This window comes from Phyllostomus hastatus, unplaced genomic scaffold (assembly GCF_019186645.2).
Source record: "Phyllostomus hastatus isolate PE091 unplaced genomic scaffold, TTU_PhHast_1.1 phas_contig_137, whole genome shotgun sequence".
NCBI classification, from domain to species: domain Eukaryota; kingdom Metazoa; phylum Chordata; class Mammalia; order Chiroptera; family Phyllostomidae; genus Phyllostomus; species Phyllostomus hastatus.
This window is the reverse complement of record NW_025333583.1, coordinates 17,722,276-17,747,422: the sequence shown is the minus strand read 5'-3', so window position 1 is coordinate 17,747,422 and position 25,147 is coordinate 17,722,276. Positions and strand designations below refer to the sequence as shown.

General features: G+C 41.4%; 1 protein-coding gene across 3 annotated transcripts in view; it reads right to left on the bottom strand.

Annotated features, from left to right (window-relative positions):
- CMKLR2 (chemerin chemokine-like receptor 2) overlaps positions 1 to 25,147 on the bottom strand; it is a 75,359-nt gene that overhangs the window by 2,809 nt on the left and 47,403 nt on the right. The window contains exons 5-6 of one of the 3 annotated variants that reach the window (XM_045854564.1): positions 22,121 to 22,171; positions 18,961 to 19,049 (exon numbers count right to left, since the gene is read on the bottom strand). The gene's annotated coding sequence lies outside the window, so the exon portion shown is untranslated. Of the gene's footprint in view, positions 1 to 10,428; positions 10,517 to 18,829; positions 19,050 to 22,120; positions 22,172 to 25,147 lie in introns of those variants that run through there. The other 2 variants (XM_045854572.1, XM_045854579.1) reach the window with 2 other exon arrangements.

Sequence of the window (25,147 nt, the reverse complement as noted above, 5' to 3'; positions counted from 1 at the left end):
TATTATTTTGCAAATACTTTTATTAAATCTGAGGACAGTGAAACAAGGAAGGGCTCAGGGTAGAAGAAACAGCAGGAGAGAGCCCAAGCAGGGCTGCGTTGGCTTGCTGGGAAGTCAGAGAGAAGGGGGCCTTGGAGATGGGTCCAGGGGGTTAGCCTGGGACGAGCTGCTGATGCCTATCACCCCCTGGTTGTAAGTGCTGTGGGGTCCCTTGGAGTTTAGGAGATGCACGTCTGTGGGGGAAGAAGAGGTGGAAGGGAAAGGTGTGGGCACGCTCCTGGGAGTGAGAGTGCACCCAGAGCTATTCTTTGAAGCAGGACAAAGCCCCTGGTCCATTAGGGGGAAGGGAGAATAAACTCCCTGATAAATGTCGCTCATCCTGTTTCCTGCCACCTCTGGTTCCAAGACCCCTATATCCCTGCCTCATCATTGATCTAATCCCCACAGCTTGGATCTTTCCACTCTCACGAGCTGTGCTCTGCCGTAAATGTGAACTCAACCATGTTCCTAGTTCAAAGCATAACCCAGGAGTCTTCTTGGCCTCATAGACCTACCTCTACTCCATTCTCTAATCTGAGTAACTGGGTACTGCTTTGTTCCTAGGCCTTTCCCAGGGGTTCCAGTTTGGGGCTGCTGTATCGTTAGTTCTTGCTAGTCCTCGGGAGAATGCTGGCCTCTATTACCACATTTCCATGACCTTTCTCATTTGCCCTCTTTCAGGCTCCATGCCTCCGTGCTCCCAATTAGTTAGACTCTTCACCTACCAACTCAGGAGACAACACCCTGACAGCAACTCCCATCTCTTATACCACAACATCTACTCCAGTGATTCTCAACACAGGACAGTTTTGCCTCCTTGGATATTTGGCAACGTGTAGAGGCTCTGTTGGTTATGATGACAGGGGCTGAGGGAAGGGGCAGATGGGTGCCACTGGTATCTGAGCCAGGGATACTGCTAAACATCCTAAAATACACAGCCCCCTACAGGAAAAAATTGTCTTATCCCGCAGATCAAGGAGGCCGAAGTTAAGAAACTCTGACCTACACATACGGAGCTGAGTCTGAACCCCTTCCTTCTGTCTCTTGCTGGTGAATCTGCCCTTTTCCTGTGAGCACTCTCACCTCAGGGTCCTGGCTCAGCGTGGTCCGTCCACCCCACCACACCCCAACTGTACTTTATAACCCTTGCAAACTAGTGATCGGTGTGTTTAATTCGATCGAAACATGTTTTAAAATATTTGATGTAGATGCTAATATTTAAATATTGGGAGATTTCACACACAAAAAAGATTCGACTGTTTAGCTCCTCTGGATAATTTATATTAGCTGTTAGGAATGGGCCTGCATTTCCTAGAACAGCATTGCATTCCTCCTCAGACGAGGTATGCACTCTCTGACTTGGCCCGGTCACCACCACCTCCAAAGAACACATTTATGATACGTTCTAAGATGCTGCCAGCACTTGAATTTGCAATCTTTGCTAATACTGTGTAAGAAAACTGTTGAAAAAATTAAAACTGTATCAGAGTGCAAATGAAGTGTGTGAAAGTGCAATCTCAAAATAAGGTCTGCAACCTCAAAGCAAAAACGTAGTCTACGAAGAAAACTTACAACCTTGTGTATTGCTGCCAATGGAAATTTAAGGGCGTAAACTTAAAGAGATGTGTTTTTAAACTTTTAAAAATGAAAATTCTGCTGTCTCATCAATCATGTTGTGTTATACTTATCTGTTCATTCCTGGTGAGAGAAGAGAGGGCAAAAAGATGTGCAGAAAGGAAATACGGGCAAATTCGTCCTCGATGTAACCACGTGGCCATACACACGTGTTTTGGAGAAGTGGTGGGGGAGGGAGTGGGGGGTCGTGAACACAGCCTCAGGTGAAAGCGGAGGGATCTCTGGGCAATGGAAAGGAGCCCTGTTGGGCAGTAAGTAGAAATGGAGGTGGAGAGCAGGCAAAATTAAGTCTTTAAGTCCAGGTCTGAAGGAAACATTGCTGTTTATGAAACGGGCTGAGTCAAACGGTGTTGGCTGGCAGTGACTTTCCATTGGGACCTCGTCTAGTTTTGTCAACTTGGAAGTCCTTGGAGGGGCAAGGTGGCAATGTCAGAATAATGCTGTAGACTTGACTGAAAAAAGAGCTACTGTATTTGTCTTAAACCATGTGTGCTGCTGAAAAGCAAATAAATATTCTGACTGAAATAAAGGCTAATGAAGATCTACATGATCATAAAATCTTTGGAGTAGCCACTTAAGCATGTGGCAGGCTGCACCGCGGACAAGAATGTGTGCAGATCCACCCAAGTCTCTCAGGAATGTGTGAGAAACGCTCGGTGCGGAGCAAAGGTCAGAGAGCCATCCCTGAAGTCTGTGGCTTGGCCTCCAAAGAATGTGAAGAGGCTTATTTACTGCAGGGATTCAGCTGTCCTGGGGACCCACGTTATCACTTTCTGGGTAACACTGACCCAGATCCTTAAGCGGCGAATGTCTACTTCTGGAGCCCAGAACTGTTTATTGAGTTAAACAAATTGGTTTCTGGTCTATTCAGATTTAATAGATGGTGAAGCTGAAATTCTTTTCTGAGTAAATAGATTTCAGAGCAAGAGTTCTGGCAGAAAGTATAGTGATAAATAGCCTAAGAAATCCAGATGACTTGGGGAAAGGACATCTGGTAGTAATGTGTATCATTAAGCTTTTCAATGTGCCTTTAAACGAGGCTTGGCTGTAAAGGGAAACATTCTGTTTATCTACCTTGACAAACACAAAGATGCCTTCTGGCAGAACATTTGGTGAATGCAGAGAGGTTTAATTTAGTTCCATAATGTTGAGTCAGATAGGTTTTCATGGACCACTGCTAAAACGTATACCTAATAGGATCTTAAGGAAATGTAGGCTCTAATCTGCTTTAAACCAAGAGAAGGATTCAGTGACCTTGGTCTATGTGGATTGCCATGTGGAGTTCCTCAGACACCCTGGTACAAAAGAACTCAAGGGCTAAATAAACGTGTCTTCTGTGAAAACCATAGGGGCCCTTGAGGGAACATGTATTTTGCTTCTGATTGATGGCAGGGATGAGTTGAATGAGTCAATGGACATGAAAGAGAACCTCTGGGGAAAAAAATCACAGATCCATGACCCAGCAAACATATATGATAAGCAAACTTAATTTTTCAAGGGCTGGCTTCTCAAGGAAGAGAGATGTTTTTGAAATGCATATGCAGGTAATGGTCATTTGGAGGCATTGTTTAGTATTTTCCACTAACGATCAAATATAGACTGTACCCCACACCCACACTGTACTCAAGATGTTTGGCACCAGTAGAATATTTCACTGCTCTTTGGACGAACAGTCTCTGCTTGGAAGGTGTTGAGGCACAGCAGTGTTTTATAAAGATGCCCTGTTTATTGACCCAACGCAAGCGGTGGAGGTTTAAATGGAAACTGGAGGTTGGGTGTGATACTGACAGCTACTGCTGGTTGCTAAGAGCCAGAACAGTGACTGCAGATAACACCTTCTCACCCAACCCTGGGCGGAGCCTACCCTTTCATAGAGAAGTAGCTTGCTTATCTATAGCTCCCATGTCATTTACTGCTTCATGCCAGACATTGAAACATTACTGACAATATTCCTTGGCATATTAGGAAGAATGGAATTTTTTTGGTTTGTCTGGAAAAGAGACAACAATGAAGGGGAGTGTTCTGGTGATGATATCCTTTGAATGTCATGCTTAAGCATTTGGATGTTACTCCATTGCCAGTTGGGAGCAAATAAAAAGGTTTGTAGGAGAGAGTGACATCACTGAATCTTTGTTTTTACAAATGTCATCTGGTAGCAGTTTGGGAGAATGCTGTCACAATCAAAGTCCAAGATGGAAGGGCCTTAGGCAGTGACAGTGAGAATGGAGATGAGGGAGAGATATTTGAGAGACATTCATTTAGGAAGCTAATAGAACTTTTCAGGAAGTGTAGCTAAACTGAGTATGTCATTCACAGTAACTTTTTTATGGAGTTGGCATTGAAAATCAACCTCAAACAGAAAAGCTATCTAATTTTAGGGCATACTAATGTTTTATTCACTTTTAAAGGCAGTGAGGTTGGGAGAGTTTTTCCTTTATGGAAAAAAAAGAGGAAAGAACAATTGAATAAAATGGAAATGATACTTATTTTCACTCTGCTGGGATCAAAGTCTTTTCATAAAAACCACTTCCAGGCTGACCTACATGTCTAAGCCCCTGCTTCACTGGGGCAGTTAAAGAAGACACAGCACAGCTCTAGCCAAGTAGCTCAGCTGACAAGAGCATCACCGTCCGATACACCACAGTTACGGGTTCGATCCCCAGTCAGGGAACCCACAGGCGACAACCATTGAATGCATAGATAAGTGGAACGACAGATCGATGTTCCTCTCTCTCTCTCTTCTTCTCTCTTTTTAAAATCAATAAATAAAACAAAGCCTTTTAAGAAGACACAACACATATTTGAGAAGTCAATGCCTACTTACAGGCCTGTTGTTCTAATGCTCCACCCAGAGGTTAGCATCCCCACTTGGGCAGTTGGTGTGACTGCTGATCGCTGGGAGAAAGCAGAGGGGATGATGAACCTTGGGTCAGGGAGAAACTTTTGGGCTTAATTCCTTTTCAAGACTGTAAGATAATTAACACAGATGCAATCTAAGTATCAGGCAATAAAGTGGTTTATGAGCTCTGGAATTAGACTGCTTGCCTTCAAATCCCCATCTCCCCCTCTTGCAGGCGGTGGAATCTCAGAGATACCACCCACTACCTCGAAATCTTAATTGCCTCTTCACTTGTAACATGGGAATAGTAACAGTACGAAGTCATAGAGTTGCTGTGATGATCATGTAAGGAAATCCTCAAAAAGTGTTCAGCTCAGTACCTGGCACATGACATATGCTCAATGACTGCCGCTAGAATTATAACCAGTGTAAGGCCAAAGCAGGACACTACGGAGGGACTTCTTGGTGTTACTTCATGATGAGGGTAAGAAGTTTGAAGTTGAGATTTTGAAACTTGTTTTGTTTTGTGGGCTTTGTATTTCTAAAAACATTGACTCTGTGTGCAGTTCACACATTGTTGTTTGCCTGCCTTCTGGAGGCGTTTGAGTTGGAAGACCCCTGTGTTTAGCCCCCCGCTGCCATTGTTGTCTGGCCACGACTAGTGAGAAAAGATAATACTGTGAAGCATTACATTTCTCATACTTCTCTCTTTTAAAAGAGCTATTTATTCACCTCTGATTAAAGAATGTAGTCTAGGTCTTTATCTTGCTCCTCTCCAAATATTATCTAGAGTCTGGGGAAGAATCACCACCGTTGATGATATAATGTCTCAAAGCCTTGGTTATGGCAGCAAGAAACCCCCAAATCGGTATTTCCTTGAAAAAGGATTTCTATGTGTACGAGTAATTTTTTTAGCAGGAACAATGTGGCCACTGAATCTGAAACCTTGATGGTACAGGACTTCTGTCATTTTATTTTTGTAGGGCATGACTAGATAACTACTGGAGATCCAAATTGTCCCAGATTATATTTTGGGTATTTTCATTCACACAAACAGTCAAAATTAAAGCTTTACTCCTTTCTAATATCTTCTGGGTGGTGTTATGTCTCTTGAAGAACTGATTTTGGAAGCAGCAGTCACAACAGGGTACCTAACAGTTTATAAAACTCATAAATAGATACTGCCCAGGGTTTAAAGATTGCCTCAAAGGTTGACCATGACAATGTTTGTGTGAGTCTAGAATCTTTAACCATGACCTGAAATCTCTGCAGACAGAGCTAGGCCTTAGAAAAGTCAGGAGCACACAGCGGAAGTTTGTGCTGCTACCACAATACACCTTTGTTTTGTACTTCATCATTACTTGGCACTAAGTATGTTTTGGTTTTCAATCACATATTGTCAGTGACATTTACAGAAGTCTTAGGGCAAGATATTTCCTTTCTTAAAGAAAGAGAAGGCTCTTCTCCTAAAGGAGAAGGAACAATAGTCAAGGAACTTGCAGAATACATTGAAGTTGAAGCCACTCACAAAACAATACTGTTCATCATTCAGAGAAGTAGTAAGTGAACTTGGTGAGGGGGGTGGATGGGAAACTTGTTTTGATAGCAACAGTAATGATTTTTCAACACGGCAGCAAAAAAAAAAGTGGGGGTGGGGAGGGAAGGGCAACATTTCTAGAACTTCCTCCTATTCACACCAGATTGTGCCTGAAAATATTTTTTGCCTTTTTTTCCCCTCTAGGAGGAGACAGGAGGGAGTATAGGATGAAATGGAGTAGTGGAAAATAAAATCAAGCAAGTTGAAAGGCTTGCCTATTGGTCACAAATAACCAAATAATTGGGTTCCAGAAGTATTCTTGTGAGTACTTTTAATTATTTTATGACAATGAAAACAAAGCTAGCAACCTCAGCACTCCACATTGTCATGGTCAGTCTTACTAGGACTCGTTTGTTGAGGTCTGCAAAGCAGATTTTGAGAAGCCCACTGGAAAACTAAGGCAGCGCAAAGAAAAAACTCAGGAGGCTGCAGAGACTTGAGATGGTGTCTTTGTTCAAGGAATGACTGAAGGCATCAGGGAAAAAGGAAGTTCTCAGGGGTCTGATGGCCTTCTTCAGATAGGTGAGGATGAGGAAAAAGTAAGGGTTTTATTCTGTGTGTTTCCAGCGTTGGAGCTAGGGCAAAAAACGTTGGCATAGTAGCCAGGAAAATCTCAGCTTATTAGAAACATGAACTTATAGCTGCTCAAATTGGAGAATATTAAAAACCTGCAAAACAACAGACCAAACAGACAGATTGTATTGGGCGGGTGCTGAAGGGGTTCAGGCACAGCCTGAACGGCTGCTGAATGGGATAGTCTAGAAGGCAATGACGTATGCGTGCAGGGGCCCTTTAAGGGCAAGAAGCTATGACAACGGATATTATTTTTGAGCCCTTATTCTCTACTGATCAGTAAACTGAAGAAGAGGAAAATTAAAGAACTCGCAAACCGTTTAGTTGGCAAATTGGCATGGCTAGAATTCTTATCCAATTTGTAAACACCCAGGCTCTTAATCTTCAAGCACCCGAAGTATAGGACTCCTTTCTCAAGAGGGTTTAAAGTACTAGAGATTCTGAGAATGACAGAATTTAGAGAATAATTTTGCTGTTGCTTTCCCACCCCCCAACCCAGAGCTGTACCTGTGGCTGAATGAAAAACAAAACCAAACCAAAACAAAACAAGCAAGAAAATGAACCACTCTTCCCTGCAAATGAAGATGACTAGATAGGAGGAAGCTGAGAATCACTTAAGAAAAAGAAAGCCACTTTGGTTCTTTCTTAGACTCTTCCACACCGCTCCCCACCTCCAGCCCCAGCAGAGCCAGCTTATAAGAACATTTTTTAACTTTGGGCCCTGTCACTGCTACATATGAGCCCTCTGTCGGAGGCACACATTTACCCAGAATCTATTCTGTCCCTGGGGCTGGCTCTCACTCTGCTGTTAAAGTCACTGCAAAACATAGAAAAGTAAAGAACCAAACTGCCAGACCAGGAATTGAAACCAACTTCTATCTAGCGCACAGCATCTGGATTCTGAGGACACTCGGGCAAATGCATCTTCTTTGCTCTCTCCTGGTGAACTGAGCTGTGTAGGAACCTGGAGGGCTGCATCTGCCCGAGAGCCTCTCCTTTCCTCCTGGAACCCACTGTGATTTCTTCTTGGCCTTCTATGGGCGAGGGTGCTTTCCAATGGTGCATACCCAGGTCCTGGCTTGACTCATCAGGCACAAGACATGGATGAGAGAGGAGAAAATCAAAAAGGGGAAGAAAACTTAACCCACTTCCTAGTGCTGATCAAAGACCTTCATCCAAACCCCACTGTGGGGCTCCCAGGGCCCCCTTTTGTCCTTTGCCTAGTAGAGCCCTCCGAGGGAACCTGGCTCATTATGGGAACAGTGTCCCCCAGAGGTTAGGGTGACCAACCGTCACATCTTGAGTTTCCCGCCATGCTCTTCGGTGTCAGCTTCTTACTAAAACAAACAAGAGCTATTTTACCCAAGTGCACACACTACTGTGCCTAGTTTGTGACCCGTCTCTGATGAACATCTGAACACTTCCTTGTATATATTCAGAGATTCCTTTACAACTCTCCTTGCCATGGGAACATTTTCTTACTGGTTTTCCACTTGGTCAACCCAAAAGTTCAGGTTGCATGACATAGGACCAGGATTAGGGTGAGGCCAGTGAGGTTATATCATGCACACAGAGTTGGATCCTGACTTCATTTAAAATTTGGATATCTTGTTCAGCACGAGATTCTTTTGCATGAAGTGTGATTACTAAGGTTTTTGGCACCTGCGAAAATTTTGCCTCAGTTGCCTCACCCTAGCTCTTGACCCACTGGGTCACATGACCCACTTGAGTCTGTGGGCACCAGCTTGCCCGGGATGCCGACAGAGCACTGGAACTTGGGAAAGATGGTCCAAGTGTCACTTCTGCATGTCACTAGCTGCGTGGCTTTGGATATGTCACCTTCCCACCTGGGACCCCGGGGGCCTCCTCTGGAAAAGGCGGGTGACATGCAGTTTTAAACAGTTACAAGAAGCTCAAGGATGGCAGGATAGTGCATTCTAGCTCTTCTACCGCTATCTGTGCCTCCAAGGAGCACTGGACCCAGCGCTTTGCGTAGAGTGGGTCTTCAAAATACGCCGTCCAGTACATTTCTGTTGCACATTGCATCAAAAATATGAACGAAGATCCAAAACAAAAGGCCTATACAAATTAAAAACATCCTGCAAATGAAAACAAAACCTCCCCAAACAAGAGTATTGTCCCTCCCTTATTCCTTCCAGAGAAAAAGAATGAAATTGAAATCATTGCTCTTTCTAATTCATTTACCGGTGAGTATGGCAAAGTCTTATTGCTTTTTCTCCCCCCCAGCATATATTCAAGTATTTCAGGTTATGAGCGAACAAGAGTTGTGTAATCATTCAGCCCTCTGGGATTTCTTTTATTTAAAGATACCAGTACCACCCGAATGAGTCACATTTCATAAAATGTAACATCTGTGAGAAAAGGTTATAAACATGCAGCAGTGCCTAAAACAGCTGTAGAACTGCCGAAGAAACACGCTCTCCCCTTCTTAACTAGTTCTTCATAGTGAAGTCTGCATAAGTAGGGAGAGAGAACATTTGTGCTTACAGCTCAAAACTCCGTTATTTTCTCCCCTTCTTTCCTTGCCTGTCAAAGAAAGGAAGGAAGAGAGGGAAGAAGGAAGGAAGGCAAGAGCAAAATATACTTGTTCAACAGTAAAACATATGACTATATTTTCTGTATTTTAACAGCTCTTTTCTTTAGTCTGAGCTCATTGTATATTATGCCATCTTTCCCATTTACTTACTCTCTGACCACTGGTAGAAATCCAGGAGCAGAACTGCTGCTTCTGAGACCTCTTAATCATATTAGTTTGCAGATTGTTTCTGGACACAGTAAATTTGCAGTAAATAATTCTAATGTATTTAATATCTTTCTTTCCTATTTGATATTACTCAACCTTGTCTCAGAAATAGAGGTCTGTTACTTGAGGAAAATAAAAGTGACCTTCTAAAGGTCATTAAGCATGGTGGTTTGTAAGAAAGAATGGGTGTAGGCATGTGTCTGCACTGTCCCTATCGTCGCAGTATTTTGGATACCTGAAAGCCAAGTGCTTCTCCAGATCGTCATGCTCTAGGACACAATCAGAAGAGATCTCGGTGCCTATGCAAGTGACATAATGTATCTTTGCCGAGGCACAGTGCAGTTTACTTCCTGATTGGGAACTTGGAAGGAACTCAATTAACAAACCACTTGATATAATCAAATTTCTTTTTAAAAATTCTACTTTTAGCCCTGACTGGTGTGGTTGTGTGGATTGAGCCCTGGCCTGCGAACCAAGTGGTCAGTGGTTTGATTCCCAGTCAGGGTACATGCCTGGGTTGCAGGCCAGGTTCCCAGTTGAGGACGTGGGAGAGGCAACCGAGTGATGTATCTCTTGTACATGGATGTTTCTGCCCCTCTCTTTCTCCCTCCCTTCCCGTCTCTCTAGAAGTAAATAAATAGAAATTCTACTTTTAGAACAGATTCCTGTATCTTTTCTGCTCATCACAGATTTTTTCTAACTAGGCAAAGTCAGACAAATTATTTCCACCTGAAGTCTGATTCCCTGAAACTGCGTTTTATAACTTGTGTGACTAGTCATTAAAAGCAAAACAGTTTGGCAATTCTAAGCTCATCTTTAAAACCACCTAGGAAGAGTCAGATTAATAGTAGCCATAGATATCTTGAATTCAAGACATTTTAGTTTATAGCTTGTATTTAAGATGTTTTGAAGGTTCTGAACAGACAAATTCACAATGACCATTCAATTACTTCATAAAAAATCTAACTCTACCATACTGACCTGGAAAATGGGACCGAAAGGCAGTATCCGCTGTGTTCTTTAGACATTATCTGTCTTCTGCCACTTCAGAAGTCACGTGTTAAGCAACACTTGGCTTGAACTTTATGCCAGTTACAGCACAAAGCAAGTCATCTTCTCTGGCTGGTTTTCCCGGCTGATAACATGCTTAAGCAGCAGTTACAGGCCCTGAACTGTTTCGCTAAAATGGATTTGGTAAGCCAACATGAAAGAGATCCACAATATGGACTAATGGCTCATTCACTGCCTTTTCACCATTCATGAGAAGGGCGTCAGTCGACATGAGGAGGCCTGGAAGCATGCCGGTCAACCACCTTCACTTTCACTCCCAGGGGATGTGCACTGCTGTGCACCGAAGGCAGAGATTAGTGTCCTTTGGTGACCTGTTCCAACATTAAGACATGCTAAATTTATGCCCAAATACAAGCTTTCTCCTTGACCATGAGCTCAATGTGAGTCAAGAAAGACATGAGGCAGTTTAAAACACACACAGACACACACAGACACACACACACACACAGACACACACACAGACACACACACACACACACGGTAAAATTTGCCCTTGGACTTTTTAATAGAATTGGGGAAGTATTTGTCTAACTCTGTGAGAACTGGTCAGACTGCACCTCGGAGTATTGTATTCTTTTCTGGAAATTATAATGCAAGAATAACAAGGATAAACTGGAGCATGTCCAAAAGAGAGGGAACAGGATTGAGAGAAGGCTTTAAACTGCATCATGAGAGGAGCATTGGGTGAACTGGTGGAAGCCGTTCCTCCTGGAAAGAAGGGGCAGGTTGACTTTTTTCAAATGCTTCGAGGGCTTGCCTATGAAAAAGGGAACTGTGTTATCTGCCAGACAGTGAAACTAAGAATAAGAGGGAAAGAAATAGCTCAGTGTAAGTCAAAACTTCCTAAAGATTATAATTGTTTAAAATTGGCATTTATTCATTTACTATTTACTGAGCATCTACTATGTGTTTTAGGTTCTGGAGATACAGCAGGGAATACCAGTGAAAAGAACCCATGGAGTTTTCATTCTTACACAAACCTGTGCCAGATGATAGCACATTACTCATACTGGGAGATGTTTTATGAGGCAACTGTAAATTGAGGGTTTTGTAGCAGGAAATCGGCAATTAAACGTGACTGGACTTGATGATGTCTAAATTCTGGCAACCCTGAAACCCTATGTTGTGGTTACTCAAATGTTTTAGTGATGAAGTTTGATGGTTCTCTTGGCTACTGGTCAGGATGTACAGTTCTGATTATGTGGCTTAGCCAGTCTTTTGTCAATCAGTGCATGTACACAGTGCTGTCTCTGCTGAGGTTCTTAGAGGGCTTGGGTGGCATGGCGGGTAAAGAGAGAGGACACCATAAAATTTCTTCCATGCATGTTGTGCAGAGAAGGAACACAATTTTCCTGATGTCCCATATTATCCCCAAATTGCTGGTTGCTATTTCTGTTACTTTCATTCTTTCTCAACTTGCCATTATTTGTTCGGGAATGGGAGTCCTCCCTTTACAAACCAATTTCCATTCTTTCATCTCTTTGAAAGAGGGTGGAGTCAGGGTAGCTACAGATCACAGACTCATTGTTAAAATGGGATGAGATGTTAGAGGTAATTTAATTTAATCCCTTCATTCTATACACAAGAAAACAGAAAGTCAGCAGAACACTATGCACGACCTGAACACTAAAAACAGAAACACTAATAACTGCCAGAATTTTAAGCACCATGTCTACTTTGGGACAAGAAAGTTTTTATAAAGAATGAAGTAGAACTTCCAGAAATCAAAAACTTAATATTGAAATTTCATTTAATGGATACATAAAATAGAAGCTTAGACCTAGTTGATGAGAGAATGTAAACTAGAAGATACATCTGAAGAAGTTATCCAAAATGTAACACAGAGAGACAATGAAATGGAAAATATGAGGAAAAAAGCTAAAAATGAGGAGTAGAGAGTAAGAAATTCTAATACATATCAAGTCAGATCAAGTTTCAGAAGGGGATAAAAGCAGGTGTTTAAAAGTGGGTCCACAATCAGAAGCTATTTTGTACTTGGGTATTTTGATCATGTACCAATAGAGAATTATAAAATAATGCCTGTAATATTCCTGATTAGGACAGAGGATGACTGATTTGGGTATCATCCAATCTGATAATTCTCAGAGGTGCCAGATGTCCTCCAGAGTGCAGGACCCGTTGTTCTATCTCAATGGCATCACATCCACAGGCTCGGTCACATGTTTGGTTTGGGAAGAAGGGTCATCTTTGCAAATGGGGTTCCTCTGATCTTCACCGAACCCTAGATAAACTAACTCCATGAGAAAATGCAACTGGAAGATGAGAACTCATCATAGAATGAAATTTGGACCATGTTTATAACACCTTTTGTAGAATTACAAAATGCTTATAAACCTCTTATATTGATCTTGTTTCTATTATTGACTCTTCTCCAGTGATTAATAATAAAGACCTTAAGATAAAAATAAATATTGGCGGAGCAGAGAATACGGAAGCTAGAGAGATTGACGGCAAGAGAAGTGGGGAGCAGAGCCAGCTTCTGAGGGCGAAGGAAATGTTTTGGGTTCCCGGGTCCCCTCCAGGACAAGAAGAGAAAATGGAAGCTGGTGGACGCCTGGCTCCGAGGCCGAATTGTAGAAAAAGACAAGTGGGACTCCCCAACAATGCAGCCCCTGCATCTACAACTCTTACCCCTTACTGTATTCAGTACAGGTAGATCCTTCCTAAAGACGACAATAGGGAAGGAATAGCTCAAAAGCTGGGCGGAGTTACACTTTTTACAACATGGTTACCTAGATGTTCTTTAAAAACTCTAAAACCAGTGGCAAAGACATAAAAACCATCTTTTTAAATGCATGGCTGAGCTGGAGAGAAAGGAAGGAAAATCCTTAGTGGCCTGAACTGAAATGGGAGCAAGAATCCAGACACATCAAAGCTGTTGGCTGTCCCATGGCCCCTGCGGCCTTCCCTTTGGTGTTCCCACCAGGCAGGGCACACATTGAAAATGTTGGACCAGGAAATTTCCTGAGATGCTTGGAACCAACCACTCTCCAAGTGTTTGATGAAGGGCCCATGTGTGTGTGCATGTGTGTGTATTAGAGGCACACTTTCAGTTTGGCCTTGACCCTCACTCTCTCCTTGCACAAAGCCTCAAGTTATCCCGTGATGAGAGCTTAGGGCCTTTCTAGGTCTTGACTATGTAGTTTCTGGACATGAGCACACCCTACACATGAACGTGGCCTTCCTTTTTTGTTTCATCCTCACCCAAGGCTGTGTTTTATTGATTTTGGAGAGAGAGGAAGGGAGAGAGAGACACACACACACACACACTCATTGATGTGAGAAACAAATACCGATGGTTTGCCTCCTTTATGTGCTCTGACCAGCGACTGAACCCACAACCTTTTGGTGTTTGGGATGATGCGCCAACCAACCGAGTCACCCAGCCAGGGCGAGTGCGGCCATCTTGATTCCCAGGTATGTGTCAGAGGTTTCCAAAGCCCCTCTGTATGTCTTGTTCTCCAATTTTTCTTTCAATGCTTTTGGTTCATTTAATGCCTCCCCCCACTTGGTATCCATCACCTTAAGCAGCTGCAAAGTTAAGTAATTGCTTGTAATTATTTTTGACAAATGCTTATGGGTAGAAAGCTTTTTACGATGGGTGAGCTCTGAGTTAGCGCCAATATAGACAGTCTTGTAAATGAGGATTTTCTGGGAGCCACTAAACAGGTCACACATTAATTCTCTGAGAATGAAGCTTTGATGGAGCTCCAGCTCCTTTCTGTTGTTCCCAGAGACTGCCAGGCTGCCAGTGCTCATCTGGAACTCAGACTGAGTTTTTAAGACTATCCCAAAGCAGAAGACTTCAGGATGGACTAGGGCAAGTTAAAAATGTCACAAAGCTCACGGAGATTGAGCTATTTCCTCCCTCCTTTGTTCCTTCCTTGCTTTCTTCCTCTCTTTCTCACTTTTTATTTATTTTATTTTTTTTAAACAGAGCATGCTATTTTTGCTTTCTGTTTTTTTTTAAAGATTTTATTTATTTATTTTTAGAGAGGGAAGGGAGGAAGAAAGAGAGAGAGAGAGAAACATCAATGTGTGGTTGCTGGGGGTCATGGCCTGCAACCCAGGCATGCACCCTGACTGGGAATCGAACCTGTGACACTTTGGTTCGCAGCCTGAGCTCAATCCACTGAGCTACACCAGCCATAGCTTTCACTTTTTAAATAAACACTTGTTGCTAGCTTTTGAGTAATTTCCAGAGTTCTGAAAAAGTAGACTCTGGCCACGTTGCCAGTTTTTTGTTGCTTTTGTGGAGGAAAGAATTGTTTGAGGTACTTACTTTGTTACTTTCACTAATGTCACCTCAATAGGGACTTTGAATAGGTGTACTTTGTGCATCTGAAAACCAGTTGGCCCAAAGAGCATGGTGTTCTAAAAGATTAGGCTTATGAGATTTAAGATTATAACTCACCTAATAGTTAAACTCCTATGGAATAATATACATTGTTCTACCACCTCCTTCTCCTTCCTAAACTCGCTTTAGCTTTAGAGACTATACAAATGAATGAATGAATGAATGAATGAATTGACCAATAAATCAGTTAAATTTGTGGCTCATCAAACAGTCCAATACAGGGGCTTACACAGAAAGGGCACTCACAGAATGGTGCTGAATCAAACTAGATTGGCTCAAACAGGCAAAATCTTTCTGTTCTCTATTATATCTTATCCTACTCATAGCATTAAATCCTTAGTTTTACAATTCTCCCATATAAAATTGTATAGTCTTTTTACATTTTCAAAAAATATTTCATTTATTTCTTTTTAGACAGAGGGGAAGGGAAGGAGAGAGAGAGGGAGAAAAACATAATGTGTGTTTGCCTCTCATGTGCCCCCTACTGGGGACCTGGCCTGCAACCCAGGCATGTGCCCAACTGGGAATCAAACTGGCAACCCTTTGGTTCTCAGGACAGTGCTCAGTCCACTGAGCCATGCCAGCCAGGGCTGTATACTCTTTTATAAAGAAAATTTCCCACTTAATTTTTAGCATCATGCACTAACCAACTGAGCTAACCAGCTGGCTTTTTTCCCACTTAATTTTTATGGAGTATATCTTAGTATGAATAGAAAATGAGTTCTATAATATAGTTTTAACAGTAAATTCTCTCCATACAAAAAGGAACAAAGGAACAAGGAAGGACAAAAGAAAGGAGGAAGGAGAGAAGACACTCTTGCTGGTTGACAAGGTGGTGGCCACTGACCAGTTATAAAAAATATTTTTACTAATATGCAGCAGAGATGTAATCATTTTTGATCAGAAAACTCTTAACTAGCTCAATGGAAGGACAGTAATTAAAGAAGCCTATTTGGAAATAATCCAAAAGATTGTTGTGTCTCATATCCTTCTTAATTTGTTATAATGAATGAGTCATATTTTAAGAGGATTAAAGCTGTTTATAATGATAATGCTACATTTAAAGACTAAAGAAGCTTTAGTAACAATATAATATGATTGCAGTACAATATAATATGATTGGATAAGATTACACGATTCTTTCATTTACTGTTCTCACTGGCAAATTGCAAATTGCCAAAAAAAAACTAAGCAGCTTTTAATTTTGTTTCGTTCGTTGTCCAAGATATGACGATTAAGTGGAACCTGGACACACAGGCACACATATTGAGTTAATTCAATTTTATAAATGTATAATAAATTGGTATAATAAATCATTGTATGTCCTTACTTCTCCATGAGTCTATTTAATTAGTAATGAGTACAAATGCAGGGTTCAATTTCTACTCTAGCAAACATAGCCTACCTAAATCCTTCAAAATTGTTTTATCTTCGCTAAGTACTTAAAGTCATATAAAAAAAGCAAAGGGGATTTTTCTCAGTTCTTATGACATTGTCTTATGACTTTCAAACTTGAAAAACACTCTGAAAAGTAGGGAGGTTCTTCAAGATACCAGGCCTGGTCTCTTTAGAAAATGTTTGTCACAGAAAAATAAACATGGGGATTATTCGAGATTAAGAGAAAAGATGCAAAAACTGAGTAATATGTGACCACTGATTAGATACTGATTTTAAAAAGCTATGAAAGAAAAACAAAAGCTATGAAAGGTATTTTGAGAATAATTGTAGAAATTCAATATGGATTGGATATCATTAAGAAAGTTTTTCATTTTCTTAGGTGTGTTAATGATATTGTTTTGTTGGAGAATGTTCTTTTTTGGGGGGTTGAGAGCTGATGTTTTTTAGGGCGGAAGTTTACAAATTTTTCAAATGATTCAGAAAAGTTATATACACATGGTAGTTGTCAAGCTGGGAATGTATACCCTGATTCTTATCACGAAATATGATGAACAGAAGTGCATTTCCTCCTTCAAGAAAAAACTTGTTGCCCTAGTTCGTGGGAAAGCAGGCAAGAGAGAGCCTACAGCTAGCAGCCCTGAAGGGACTGCTGCTACTACATGAAGCCCCCCCCCAGCCCTGCCCTTGCCCAAGATCATGTCCTTCAATGAACACTGACATGGAAGTGCAAGGCCTGGCAAGTTCTGGTCCAATGGGAGACAATTTTCTGATGGGCCCATTCTAGCTTTCAAGTCTGCTATGGCTGTCAGTCCCACCTTGCAGCTCAATTTCTCCCCCTGCCCAGTTGTTCCCCACCCACCCACCTTCCACAGACAGATACAGATCGCAAGGGCACAACCTAATAAACATCTGATTAGTAAACTCTGTCTCAGAGTCTTCTAGGATAACTCAACCTGTGACGTGAATGGACATCAAATAATTTCCAAATGAGGAACACATTTGTTAAAAGTTTTGTTTCCTTCTTGGGGTGGGAGTGGGTTGGAAGGAGGAGAGCAAAGGGGGAAAAATTGGGACAACTGTAACAGAATAACAATAAATATATATTATAAAAAAATTAAAAAATAAAATTAGCAAAAACTAAAAAAAAAAAAAAGCCAATGTCATCAAAGACAAAGACAGACTGTGGAAATGTTCCAAATTAAAAGAAATGGAAGAGACCTTACAAGTACATGTCACACAGGGTGCTGGACTGCATCCCGTATGGGAGACAAATTAAATGCTCAAGGGATCATTACTGGATCAGTTGACAACATTGGAATATGGATTGTAGATTGGATAAAAACATTAAATCAATTTTAAATTTCCTGTAATTGATAAGTATACAGTGGTTATGTAAAAAAATGTCCTTGTTTTTTAAAAAATAGACACTGAAATATATAGGGGAAAAGATTCTGAAAAACTACATACAAACATGCACAGAAAGAATATAAAAGCAAATGGAGCAAAACTATTACAGGCTAGGTAAAGGGGGCATCGAGGGTTCTTCGCATTTTCTTGCAACTTTTCTGTAATCTTAAAATTATTTTCAAATAAGAAAATTTAAATATATAAGTAATATATATGTAATGTATATGTGTAATATATATTACATATATGTGATATATGTATGTAATATATATGTAATATATACACATTACATATAAAGAATTACGGGTCAGCCAGAAATAGCAAAATGTTAATAATTGATCTAGATAATAGGTATAAGGTCATTCTCTGCACTATTCTTTCACTTTCTCTGAATATTTGAGTTTTTTCATAATAAAATTTGGAGGGGGGAAATGGGGGCCAGGATGTTCGTTATTGCTTAACTATGAGATTTGCAAGACTATACCTTTTGGAGCACTGTGCCTTTATTTCAAGTTGCTGCTCCAAGTTTAATGGTTACTCTGTCTGTGATTAACTGAGAGAACATACATTAGCATACCAATCAGACCCTTCCAGTTTTCCCCTCCATAAAACTGAACTCTTAAGTCATTAATTATTTACCTCCTTACTCTAAGAAACCTCATTAGGTGTACAGTGTAAACTCGGGGTACCAAAACGTTCTCTCTTTTTATTCTGTTATATCCTTAGTTGCTAGAACAATTCCTAGAACATGGAATATGGCCAATAAATATCTCCAAAGGAACAAGCGAGAAAGATCTAAAATAAATATGGTTTTCCTATAGGTTAACAATTTGAGCTACTAAACTCCAGCTTCTACCATTACAGCCAGCATTAAACTTGGTTTGGCTTTTTGCTTGCTTTCTCTTTCTTACTGCAAGTCAGGAGAATCTGAATCCTGAATTGTTTGAGCAACAAAGTCATTAACTGATGAACCTGAGCCAGGAAATGTCAGAGTTAGCGCTGCTAGATTCCTGGAGGGAGCGGCAGAGAGCTTTTTGAATGCAAGCCCTTCAGGGCACTTAGGTATCTAGCATGAGCTTGAGGAAAGGGGGGCAGCGGCAGCTGCGGGCCTAGGAGGGAAGGACTCACCACATAGGATCAGGCTGACTTGAAACTGGGAGAACCAATGTTCTACCACGCTTGAAGAGGTCCACAGGCTATATGAACAGGCCACACGTCAGAAAATATAGCTTATCTACTACCCAAGTGTCAATACTCACTCAATGAAACTAGAAATGAGTGAAGCTGCAGGAAACGATGAGTCAGGAGTCAGAATGCAGAAATCAGGATCGGAACAACAGAGAGGAACCTAAATAGATGCGGAAATACATTGCATCAGTTTTGTCTTAATGGACGCGGGTGTGCTAACTGCAAAACAGCTGCCTTGCTGTGATTGTGACCTCCAGGCAAACATTGGCGGCTTGCTGGCAGTGCTGGTGACTAACAGGACTCAGTCCTAAAGGCAAGTGTCATCCTAAGACACACACTCCTGTCGTCTCAGGGCACTCTTAATAGTCTCCTTCACTACACTCTGCATTTCCATTCGCAGCTCAGAATCAGAGAAAGTTCGACAAAGTATAACCCAGAGCCTTCAATTTTTCATTTTCATCATCTTGTCTGGCCCTCACCTTCTCATTTTCAAATGAAAAGAGCTGCTGGCTCCTTGGGCAACTTTCATTTAAAATAATTTGTTTAGATTCCTAATTAGTCATTTTACATTGAATAATAAAAATTATCCTTTTAACTAAAATAGCCAACAAATACCTGAAGTGTTTACAAGGAGGCAATGCATACCATGTTTAAAGGGCCACACGGCCCAACCTCTCGACGCACTGAGGCAGGACGTCAGCACTAAAACCAGCGCTGTGGCCTCGACACAGAGGTGCCCTGGGAGATGGGATTTATGGCATGTCGGTGTTCTGAGAAACAACTACTGGTTGGGCTTTAGTTCAGATATTTTCCCCATTTACAGTGAGAGTGCTATGTGATGTGTCTCCATTTTCTTTATTTTATTTTTTAAAGATGTATTTATTTTTAGAGAAGGGAAGGGAGGGCAGAAGAGAGGGAGAGAAATATCAATGTGTGGTTGCCTCTTGTGCAGCCCCTATGAGGGACCTGGCCCGGAACCCAGGCATGTGCCCTAGACTGGGAATCAAACCAGTGACCCTTTGCTTCGCAGGCCAGCGCTCAATCCACTGAACCACACCAGTCAGGGCCCATTTTCTTTTTAGAATTATTTTATTAATGCTCAGCTGTTGGCCTCTCCTGAGGTTGGGCATATAACAGGACTTTACCACTGAGGTCACCAGCGTGGCCGAGAGCTAAGCTACCAGGTAGGAGGAAAGGACTACTCCAAAAGCAGACTAAGTTAGAACAGTAGCACAGAAGGAGTAAGCCAATAGCTTTGCAATACAGAATTCTGGAAAGGAGATATTTTACTTTCTTTATGAAATTTGCGGGTTTTTGTTTAGTATGTTTTGTATTGTGTTACATATGAAGAGGGATAACATAATTTTTTCCAGTATATGTAGGGTCTCTCTGTCAGGAAAAATTGTAAAGGACTTCAAAATGGGCAAAAAGATTCCTGAGCATTCGACCTGGTGCATCTTTTCAGGTTCTCTCTGCCGTTGTCTGTGAGGTGTTTTATTTTACAGTTGTGTAAGTTGTATACAACTTACATTCCTGCAAATGATCCTTGTCCATAGAAATCCAAATAAACTGTGTCCAGTGGAATGCAACTGATTATTACTGGCCTGTTTTGCAACTGTTTACAAATTCCTTTGCATTCCTGATGGTGTGTATATACATGCGATACTTTGAATTCTCCTTTTAAATATACTGTTTTGTGGATTCTCTCATAATTAATAGGTTAAGTAAAAACCTTTGAAACATGTTCATTTTATACTTGTGCATGAGTTACAATTTACCTGTATAAAATTATTTTATTTTCCATTTTCTTACTTTTTTCCTTGAGGTATAATTGACACATAACATTATATTACTTTCAGATATACCTCAAAAAGATTTGACATTTGTATATATTGTAAAATATATCACTGTAGTAAGTCTACTTAACATCCATCACCATACATGGTTTCCAAATTTTTTTCTTGTGATAAGAACTTTTAAGATCTAATCTCTTAGCAATTTGCAAGTACACACAATACAGTGTTATTGATGATAGTCACCATGCCATCCATGACACCCCCAGGACTTACTCATTTTATAAGTTTGTACCTTTGGACCCCCTTCACCCACTTCCTCCATTCTCACACCACCAATCTGGTCCCTGTATGGACGAGCTTGGTGCTTTAAAACAATATTATCTTTATTAAGTCTTTAGTCCAAAAGTGTTGGTCTGACTTTGGGAGGAGAACTGAGAGTAGAGAGAGAAGGGTGGGGATGTGGTAAGTTTTTTTTCTAAGTGTCCGTGAAGTTTCTTTCTGGCCCATTCAATTTCCAAAACCTCAATTTACCTTCCACTCCCAGGATAATGACGGAACCGAACATCATGGTGGGGAAGCGCTCACTTAGGGGAATGGTGGGAGGGTGGGGGGATTGGGAGTGTGTGTGTTCAAGTGCAATACCAGGCAAGCAGGGAAGGGCTTCCGGGGAAGGAATTCTGATGCCGCCTCAAGTTAGGGAAATTCTTTCTTTAGGGACCCTAGACTCTCTTCCCTTCATCCCTGTCTGTTCTCTCTAAAGGCGGGGTGTCAGAACCCAGGTCCTTAATACGGTTGTTGGAAATGAGGACCAATAAGCAAGATTACTGTCATTGTTTTGCACAACTAGAACATTGACACAGTAATCAAATACGTTCAGCTTTCCCTTCCCCACCCCCCACTTTTTTTTTTTTTTTCAATTAGACGGAGGCCACTTGAATCCCCACTGCAGCTACTCAGACAGAGCAAGGGAGCTGAACCAATGTTCTAGCCGTCCGAAAACAACAGAATAATTGGTTAGATGTGGTGCTTTGCCTGAGTGCAATTTGAGAGCCCAGAATGTCTTCCCTGGCCTGAGGATACGATCCGCCTGAGCAAAGCGGGATAAAGAGAAGTTGCAGCAGCCCCAAAGAAGTTGCTGTTATATCTAATCTGTGACTCTCCTTGCCTCCACTCGCCCTGAGGATATCTAACTATTTCTAGGGTGTTTACTTCGACTTGAGTTTTATTTCTGCATACCCCTCTGTTCTTTCTCTTCTGTCGCCTTGCTCTCTCCCTTTGCTAAGCCTCCCTCTTTCCCACCAGTCCCTTCTCAGCAAGCGCTTCCATGTAAACAATCACACGCATTTCTGGGCAGTAATGCATAGCAGTTAAAAATGAGAGAGCCCTGGAGTCAGACAGACCTTGGTTTCTAATTGCAGTGCCATTTTTCACCTACCTGTGTGGCCTTAGGAAATTAGCTAAAAGCTCTAAGCTTCAATTTCTCCACCTGTAAAATAAGGATAATACTATTTACTTTATTGGGCAGCTGTGAGGATGAAATGAGGCAATTAAGTGAAGCTCAGTACCTGATACAGGCACCTATTTCTATTGCAATTTCCTCCTCTGTCTCCTATTTCCTATTTTACCTCTGTTTGTAAGTGTTTTCCTATTTCCTATTTTCTTATTTGTAGGTACTACTTCACAGCCTTCCCCCCTCAATCCAACAATAGATTCCAACGGGCTGCAGGACATGCTACCCCCAAACATGGCACTTGAGCCTGTTACACATTTTATGCAGAAGGAATCTGAGAAACAGTGGGTATAGGAAGGCCTTTTTTTAAAAAAAAGATTTTATTTATTTATTTTTTAGAGTGAGGGGCAGGGAGGGAGAAAGAGAGGGAGAGAAACATCGACAGGCTGCATCCCGTGTGCACACCGACACGACCGAAACTGCAGCGCAGGCATGTGCCCTGACTGGGAGCCAGTGGACAACCTTCCCCTTTGCAGGACCCACTGAGCACAGGTCAGGGCTCAAAGGGCCTTTGTGACTTTTTCCTGAAGCAGGTCGTAAAACCCATATGTAAGAGGTGCCTCTCCTGCGCCCAGAGCAAAGGAACATCCTTATCTCTGAAGCCAGAGGGAGCAGAGAGGAATCTGCAAAAACAGGACTTGCTACATTTCCCGGTTTACTACCCTTACTCCCAACCCCTCTGGGCTAAAGCACTTTTCTAGGACTCTCTGCTTTTCTTGCAACCTCGTGTGAAAACACTCACCTTTAACCCTTTCTTCAGGTTTTCACTATGAAGCCCTCTTTATGAAGGCTCCTGTGTCATTTAACACTTGTATCAAATAAATTTGTATGCTTTTCTGTTCTTTAAATAAAAATTAGTATACATTTTAAATGTGATATTTATAATATGAAATTTATTTGTTTATAGTTGATGTAAATAAAAAGTAAAATAAAGGCGTTCATCTGCCTTTTGCTACAGGAGCTCTAGCTGAGAATTTAGAAGGGGAAGAGGAAAAGATATTTATTTTTTTCTCTGCTCTAATACTGAAATTAAAGAGAGTGGTCATATGTACTGTATCATTTTTTTTAAAATCCTCATCTGAGGACATTTTTTTTCATTGCTTTTTAGAGGAAGAGGAAAGGAGAAAGAGAAACAACCAGGCAAGAGAGAAGCACCAACCGGTTTCCTGTCCCACAAGCCTGGACTCTGGGGACCTGCACGCGGACCAGGGACCAAGTGCGCCCTGATGGAGGGGTGGTGGCATGAGCCTGCGCCGGGCCAGTCCACAGCCTAGGTATGTGCCCTGACTGGGAAGGAGCCTGCAACATTTTCATTACTGGGCATCGCTCCAGCCAACTGAGCCACACCAACCAGGGCCATATTACTTTTTAATTACAATTAACCCCAGTTAGTTCATCTATGATCTAGAGGGGAAAGCCCATTAGTAAACCATTGACAGTACCTGGTTCATACTAAGACCCGAAGAAGTGCGAAATGTTGTTATTGTTTTACTTTATTTGTCCTTTTATGAGGGTGTATTATGACATAATTCGCATAACTAACATATGACTTTGTTGAAAGGTAGCGAATTCTTGGGTTTCTACTTCATCTAATGACCAATGGTTCTAATCAGAGAGCTCGTTGAATGATATCACTTGTGATTGGCTTAGCTAACATTTGGACGTGTTTCATCCTAAGAGGAAACACTGGCCGAAAGATGCCACAGTGAACCGCAGAACAGGGGTCTCCCGCTGTTGCGGCGAAGCTGCATGATGCTCATTCCTTGCTTTCCAAAAGCAGAACATTCTGATCCTGTGACAATGTTCTACTAAAGGAGTTTATTTATTTTGCATCAAATGATTTGTGTCGATGAGTTCATTCCTTGTGAGGCAGATTAGTACAGCATAGTTGGGCGTCTTGCTGTACCCTCGCCGACTGCTGTAATGCAGCTAGCCAGAGCACACATCCACCGTCGGCCCCAGTGAGAACACACCAGCTCTCCCCAGAAATTTCTGCCAGGGCATTCTCTTACATTTGGTGAATAAATTATTTACTGATTGCCTGAGAAAAACATGAAAAGGGAAAAAATGGTCATTCTTTAGGAAATTACTAAAGAGCAGCCAGAGGATTCAAGCAGATTCCATTTGCCATGGATAGAAAGATTTGATTTTTTTTTACACCAAGGTTTTGTTTATGTAAGATTAAAATAAATGAGTGGATGTTTCTGTAAATATTCTAATATAAAGTAAAAATGGAGAAACACTCTCTACAATCTTTTTTTTTTTGTACTCCAGAGAGGAAGGGAGAAAGAGAGAGAGAAACACTGATTTGCTGTTGCACTTGTTCATGCGTACATTGGTTGAGTCTTGTATATGCTCTGACTGGGGATCGAACCTGCAACCATGGCATATGGGGATAACACTCTAGCTAACTGAGCTACCTGGCCAGGTCTGAAAATATCACTTTTATAGAGTGGTGTAATATCATGCCTCCTACCAAACAAGCAGCTTCACCTGTGTGCTGAAATCCCCCTTCCCCATTCAATCTCTCAAAAAACAAAAGGCAAACAATGGAGAAGGGCTGTGTCTATAAGTAAGATATCATTCCAGAGCCAGGCATCCCTCCCCGACAAGACAGGAAGCTTGGCATTTTGCCATCTTCTACATTTTTCCCATCTTCTTGGTCAGTGCATGTAAGGAATTGTAATTAAGTATATATTTTGTATGTATGCTGATTAGGATAAAATCATTCCTGAGGTGGCTGGTTTTGTTTTGAACAGAGTCAATGAAATGAAAGCCCATGTGAGGCAGAAGACGATCAAACAGAAAAGTCATGTTTAATATTATCTTTGCACTTGGGCAATATAATACATAATTTATATCGGCTTAGTATTTTCCATGAAGTAACCAAACAATTTGGTTTGACTAAGCTTTTATTTCCTGAATTTGTTAGTGGTTTTAGAATTAAGGAGA